Here is a 7,648-nt window from a genome sequence, read left to right on the forward strand (position 1 = left end):
CCTCACTTTGTTTGGATACTAGAGGTATACTTATTTGTTTCAGATGAAAAGCATGCAAATAACGGCAGGACTCATTCTTTCCCTGTGGAAACCTGCCCATGGATGTTTGGTGGTGTCCAGTAGCACTTCCAATTGCTATATTACATCTGTAAGAAGAGCTGGGCCAACTATATTTAGAATTTTCCACAATTAATGGTGAAACTTTTAGGTATAAACTAAACAGCGGTAACCTGTGATAGCATCTGATAGTTTTGTGATGCTTATTCCCTGATTATCTGTCCAGGTCAGAATACAAAACATTTCCATTGCATTTTTTTTTTTAAATATTTGAATAGAAACTTATGAAATTTGTAATTGATTCTTTCATTGTTTAATGAAGAGGAAATTCACTGCCTTGACGTCCAAGACCTGTGTTCCTGGTGAGATTAAATATTAAAAGGGAATTCAGGTATTTTTACACCCACATGAGCAGCTTTCTTCTTTGCAGGATTTGTCCACAAAAGAATCTAGCTATGCAAAAGGAGCGCAACAGTTTGTTACAGGTTTTCCCTTGGTTAGCCGTGGCATCCTTGACTGTTTGTTTTAAAATACCAGAATCGTGTCTAACTGGAATGTTTTAATGCCTGCTTGTACATTTGTTCATTCATGTCCGCAGTCTCACTGAGTGTCAAGTAAAACACAGGCACAAGTGTTAAAAGAATTGGGCTCTCCAGCTGTGCATAAATTGTATTTTTTCACAATATTATGTCTGTAACACTTTGTTGTTTCACAGGTTCTCTAATTTTGAAAGAAATCGAGAGTTAGTTGGAATATATCATTTTCAGCTTCTTTATACTGAAGCAGTCTGAAAAAGAAAGTTAATTGTAGTAACAATACAGTCTGTATATTGAAGTATGTGCCGCATTCTTTCACATGGTTGAAAATGTTTTGTTATATTTTACGTTCATTTTAAACATTGCTGGTTTCAGTGTTGCTAAATACATCAGTAATCTTACTCTTGTTAAAATTTCTTTTTCTAAAGCAATTTTAACTGAGCAGTAGCTAAAGAACTTGAAGTAATCAGTTCATAATCTACTGATTACGTTCTTATGATGCAACCATATTTTTCAAGTCAAAGTGCAGTGTATAGTACCATCCATTTTGGGCTTAAACTAAGTGTCCTGATATTATCAGTCATGCTACCGATTTGCCAAAAGAAGTAATAGAAAGTAATATATGGTTCTTCCTCCTGAAGTTGGTTTACTGTTTTGGGGGGTTTAGCTTACTATATTAATTATCTGTTACTTGAACAAACCTGTGTTCATATGAATTGTGAAAATGCATGAGTGAATGACTTAATGGCATAAATATGTCATCACCCACTTACTGTACGGTGTGTACTTACTTCTTTGTCTTTCCATAATTTCACTTTCTGTTAATTTCAGTATTGCCTTCTCATTTTTATTTCCTCATAAGTACAATAAGGAGCCTGAAATCTGAAGTAGCAAATTGCAGCTTAGCTCGCATTGGCCAGCTGGCCGGAAAACATGCCCTGTACAGCAGAATCACTAGCGCAGGCTATATGGTAGAGCCACTAATCCTTCTTATTTATTTTCTAACCACTCTGCTGACATGTGTCTGAACAATATTAGTTTTCTGTAATGGTGGCAAAATTCCTAGTCTCAGCTCGGTGTGAAACAGTCCACTGGTGGAGCTCAATCAGTATTAATTTAGTTAATCACTGTAGAAGTCATAATCATAATTTTGTATATAATACTATGGCAAGGATTAAAAAGGCTGAATGGAAAAGGTGACTTTCTGGGTTTTTTAGGCTTGAAGCCTAGAAGAGGGGAGATGCAGAATAAACTGCAGTTGCATAAACTTGTTTGGGTAAAGCTGAAGACAGAACTATTACTAAGTAGTTGCATAGCCTGCTGTTACTGTGTGGTCCCTTCCAGGGAGGGCACACTGATTGGTTTGGCTAGCCACACTGGGTTAGCTAAACCAGCGATGGCTTCTAGCTGCAGACCTGGAAATCAGTGGGATGGATGCCCACCCTGGTCTGTGCAGAGGAGAACTTGGTTTATCTATGACCAGCCCCATGAGGAGCACTTTTAAACTGGCTTATAAAAATTCAAAAAGATACTGGCCTCCTGAAGATAAGTTAGGTGAGAAAAAAAGAATGGCTAGGGTCTGGAAAACTCACCAGAGACAGGGCTGCAAAAAAATGAGAGTTGGTCAGCTGAAAGGAGAGAAGATTGGAAGAAGAGGGGAGCAAAAGTCTGCGGTCATCTAAAGGCTGTTACAGAAGATCAGCATTCACCATCCTGTCTGTGGTGAAAGGGTTAGAGATTATGAATATAAATTGTAGTGCACGAAACAAAAATAAGTCTACGAGTTTGGAAAAATCCTTCTAATAGTAAAGAGAGTCAAGTGCCAGAACAGATTGTTCTGGGACCTGAGCAATATGGGTTGAAGAGGGATTTTAGGCACAGGTTAACTTTTGGGAGCTCTTGTAGTTGATTCTGCCGTTGGCCAGGCTGCATGACCTTTTAATTTTCTGTGCTCTAAACAGCTTTTTTTGTTGTTATTTATTCCACTGATCACAAAGAAATGTGGTCGGGGTAGTGTCCCTCAGTGGAGTTTGCCACTTTGACACTGGTGCAAGCCCAGCCCGCAGCAGTTGTACTTGTAGATGCGCATCTCTTGGAGAACTTGGTACGGGTTGCGTGTCATTGCGGCCCAGCCATGGGAAATACTTCCCGGACTGGCTCCTTGTAGTGGCTGAGGCAGAGTGTTTTAATCAGAACCTGCTGAAGTGCGTCACCAGCTCTGCACCAGCGCAAGGTGTCCTCGAGTACATTTATGCTGTACGATGTGGGGTTTGTTAGCAACTGGGGAGCTGGCTACAAGCAAGCGTGTCCAGCTGCGTTAGCCCTGCGCCATGCTAGGGAGAGCCGAGCTTGGCACCTCGCTATGCAAGGCATTAGTTTTGCTTGGCTGGCACATTTGCTAACTCACGGTGAAAGAAGAGGATACTTCTTTCTTTTTCTTCTTTTTTTCCCCTTTATTTTCTTCTTTTTTCTTTTTCTATTTTTTCCTTCTTTTTCTTCTTTTTTTCCTCCTTTTTTCTTTTTTCTTTTGGAAAAATCTTTCCAAAACTCGTAGCCTGTTTTTTTCTTGTTTCATGCACTACAATCTATATTCATAATCTCTAACCCTTTCACTGCAGACATGGTGGCGAACGCTGATCTTCTGTAACAGCCTTCAGATGACGGCAGACTTTTGCTCCCCCGTTCTTCCAATCTTCTCTCCTTTCAGCCGACCAACTCCAGTACGCTGGCACAACCGTACTGCTGCTCCCGTGGGGGTGGCTGTGGGAGCCCTACAGCAGTTTGAGATTTAAGCAGGAAGGAGCAGTTTACAATCTTTAAAGAAATCAGATTAAAAGACTTTACTCCTCCCCTTTTCATTCCTTGGAACACTCTGCATAAACGTGCAGATGAATTGTTCATAAATCCTGCATCTCCGCAGCCTGAAAACGCATTGCAGTCGGGCTAAATCCCACCTTATACCACTTAAAATCTGTGCAAGGCCGCATTAAAACAGACGATATTTCTAATGCCTCGGAGACGTGACAGTCAAAGGTACCAGTAAGCTGACCGACAGGGTTTCCTGAGGCTGCAGGCTTGGCAGACCCGGGCTTTGCCGTGACTTGGCTGCCGGCTTGCTGCCGGGCTCGGAGGAGCGACCGGCGGGGTCGGGGCCCGCCCTGCGTCTACCGCTCCCTCCCGGCCCCGCCGCGGCCGCCGTTCGCTGCGCGCCCGGTGCGGAGCGGCTCCTGGCTCTCCGCTGCCGCGAGCGAGCCTCCCTGCGGCGCTTCCCCTGGAAACTTCAGCCTGGGAAAACCAACAAAAAACCCGCAAACAGCCCCAAAGTGGCCACAAGCAGTGTGTTATTAGGTCTTAATTGTTGTAGCTACGGGAGTAAGACGTACCTCCTGGAAAGGCTTCACACCTTCTGTTTGTGACAGGCGTTATCAGCGAACGCCTTGAAGACGGCGGCGGGAACCGCTGGTTACTTGCGGTGGCCCCGGGGAAGGTCGTTCCTCCCCGGGTCGCCTCACGGCGAGCGAACTCGGGAGCGGCGCTAGGGCCGCTGGCGGCGGCCGCGCCGCACTCCCCGGCCCGTACCCTGCCCGGTGCCGAGCCGAGCGGCGGTCGCTAGCTCGGGGGGGGTACGCGGGCGCGGCGCCGTGCGGTGTGTTCCCCCCCTGCCGCCTCCCCGCTCCCCTCGCCCGCGGGTGTCGTGTGCGTGAGGCGTCAACCGCCGCCCGGCCCGGCCGCTCCGCCGGGAAAGGCAGGCAGCGGCCGGCGCAGCCGCTCGGCATGGCGGCGGCCCCGGGCGACAGGCGGGGAAAGCCGCCGCGGGGCCAGGCGGCGCGGGCGGTGTTCCCGCAGCCGGACGCGCCCGCCGGCGCCCCAGGCCCCGCGTACGGCGTCCGCCGCCGCCGCCGCCCGCCGCCTCCGCGGCCCCGCCACGTCCGCACCATCTTCGAGGCGCCGCCGGAGCCGCCGCTGCCGCCGCACCGGTTCGGGCCGGCGGCGCCGGGAGCATGGTGCGACCTGTGCTGCCGCTTCGTCCTCTGCCGGGGCCTGCGCTGCGCGGGTGAGCGCCCGGCGGGGGCGGGGAGCGGCGGGGCCGCGCTCCCTCGCCGGCGGCGGGTTCGGGGCGGTGGAGGGGGGCGGAGCGCTGGGATATCCCGGGTTTCACAAAACTGAGGGTTCCGCCGCTCGGGGGCGGCAGGTCGGGTGTCTCCCGCGCCCGGCCCGACCGGGAGCCTGGGGTTCCCTCCGTGCGGCGCGGGAGCGTAAGGGCTGCGGGTGGGCGCTGGGAGCCCTGCCCTTCCTGCTGTGGGGCTGGGCCGAGGGCGTGGCGTGGGGTGACAGCACAGCGTGGGGCGGTGGCGTGGCGTGGGTGCAGCGTCATCCAGGTAAAAGCGCTCCATCTCCCCCCAAGGGGAAGGCAGTACCTGTTAGAGGGGGGGTGTAGGGAGTGCTGCTGCTCCGAAGGGCTCTCGTGGGCTCTCACCCGTGGCAAAAAAACATGGGGTCTTCTCCCTGGGCCTTCAGGTAGGCGGAGGAGCAGGCCGCGTCTTGGAGTATCGCACATCCCATATACACATCGTGTATGTGCCCTTTCGCTCTCTGGGCTCTGATTCATGATAGGTAAAGGTGCGTTCTCCTTTCCCTGCATAGAAAATGACTTTTCCGCTTTTCAGCCCTTTCGTTACCTCCGCTATACTCTAAACTAGAGTGACTTCATTCACCTGCTGGCTCCTGTCCTTGAGGGTAGGAGAACACGTATAATCTAGTGCTGGTGAAAAGTCCTCTCTTGCCACCCCTTGGCTTGTAAAGCATTTGGCCGCATTGTTGGGTTTCATGGCGACCCCGAGAGTGGTTTCGGCGCGGAGCCCCGCGGGCGTGCTCCCTTCTCTGGCCGTTCCTCGCCCACAGCTGCCCTGCCGCTGCGCTCCTTAGGACAACGTGGTGCTAACCCTTGTGGGGTGACATGTTAAGGTGTGTGGTTTGCTTTTGCTTCACGTCACTGAGCCTTTGTTTAACAGATGATATTTGAAACCCAAGGTGGGACAGAAAGGTCAATCTTTTCCTGTTGTTTTCTTCTGCCTTAAGGAGATGTAATAACCACATGCTGTCCTCTGCTGAGAGACAAAATTTCTGTTGTGCTATAGTGTTCTCACAGTTACACTCACTTTCGGTAGCTCTATTTTTACAGTTACTCTTGGAATTGAAATACTTTGGCTGTGAGAATAAAGTATTTTTTATTTATCATTTAAGTTAGTGCACCGTTCTGACAGGTTTTATAGTGCACTGATGTGAAAGTAGACCTTAAAAATCATACTTTTTCTTTTATGATCAAATGCTCTGTGGCAAGAACTTAAAGCGTCACATTGGATTATATATTTGCCAGCAGTGTTTTCTCAGAACGATTACCGCTTACAATGTTTTTCCTTCTCCTCCATGACAAGCTTCATTTTTATGAGGCATAGTACTTCAAGCTGCTCTCTTAAATTGCTGTTTAAGTAGCAGAGGAAGCAGTCAACATTTATGACCTAGCATGAATATAATGTTTAAAAGCTGTAAAGTGCTATGGAGATGAAAGGAAACAATAGCTAAAGCGCACAAGGATTGCTGCGAGAACCTCTGTTCTTTCCCAGTTTGCAGGCACACCAGCGAGCCAGACTGATGAGCAGATCTGGCTGAAAAATCAGCCGAGGGCAACGAAAGCAGTGGCTGTGTCAGGACAGCTCAGAGGCGTGAAGGAAGGTGTGGCTGGCTGCCCTCGCAGCTCAGAGCTGCTAAATCCGCTCCGTGGCCAGACGCCAGGCTGCACCCATAGTCACCGGCTCTTCTGTGAGTAAGTGAATACAGAAAAAGATGTCCCCTGGGTTGGAAAGCCGGCAGACACAGCTGTGCTCAGCGTCTAAAGTGTGTCTAAGCTGGCCTTGAGAGCTGCAGCAGATGCATCCAGGACTACGACTGAATTTGTGGCCGCTATGGTAGCCTCCGTGAAAATGCCATGGTCTCCTTTGGGTATCCCTTGCAAAGCAGAGATTACAACTGAGGACAGGCTGGATCCATGGGCCACGGTCAACTGTGCGAGGTTTAATAAGGCCAAGTGCAGGGTCCTGCACTTTGGCCACAACAACCCCATGCAATGCTACAGGCTTGGGGAGCAGTGGCTGCAGAGCTGCCCGGCGGAAAGGGACCTGGGGGTGCTGGTTGACAGCTGGCTGAACATGAGCCGGCAGTGTGCCCAGGTGGCCAAGAAGGCCAACAGCGTCCTGGCCTGTATCAGAAATAGTGTGGCCAGCAGGAGTAGGGAAGTGATCGTGCCCCTGTACTCGGCACGGGTGAGGCCACAACTCGAATACTGTGTTCAGTTTTGGGCCCCTCACTACAAGAAGGATGTTGAGGTGCTGGAGCGTGTCCAGAGAAGGGCAATGAAGTTGGTGAGGGGTCTGGAGCACAAGTCTTATGGGGAGCGGCTGAGGGAACTGGGATTGTTCGGTCTGGAGAAGAGGAAGCTGAGGGGAGACCTTATTGCTCTCTACAACTACTTGAAAGGGGGTTGTGGCAATGAGGGTGTTGGTCTCTTCTCCCAAGTAACTAGTGATAGGATGAGAGGAAATGGCCTCAAGTTACACCAGGGGAGATTTAGATTGGATATTAGGAAATATTTCTTTACTGAGTGGTCAAGCACTGGAACAGGCTGCCCAGGGAGGTGGTGGAGTCACCATCTCAGGAGGTGTTCAAAAAACGTGTGGACATGGCACTTCAGGACATGGTTTAGTGGGCATGGTGGTGTTAGGTTTACTGTTGTACTTGATGATCTTAGAGGTCCTTTCCAAACTTAATGATTCTGTGATTCTATGACAAGGTGTGACAGTGGCAAAAGGCTCCCAAATAACTCTGTGTTTTCCAGAGCCCACAAGTGGTAGGGACTTTCATTTTACGCCATCTAAAAAGCAAAACACAACAGCATCTTCCAGATGGTCCACTGCTGATGAAGAGGGAGCTACGTACTAAATTGTCATGATTCTGAGTCAGAAAGACATAGATATTATATTTATTTAAATTACTCTCTG

This window comes from Phaethon aethereus (assembly GCF_964289735.1).
Source record: "Phaethon aethereus genome assembly, chromosome: 1".
NCBI classification, from domain to species: domain Eukaryota; kingdom Metazoa; phylum Chordata; class Aves; order Phaethontiformes; family Phaethontidae; genus Phaethon; species Phaethon aethereus.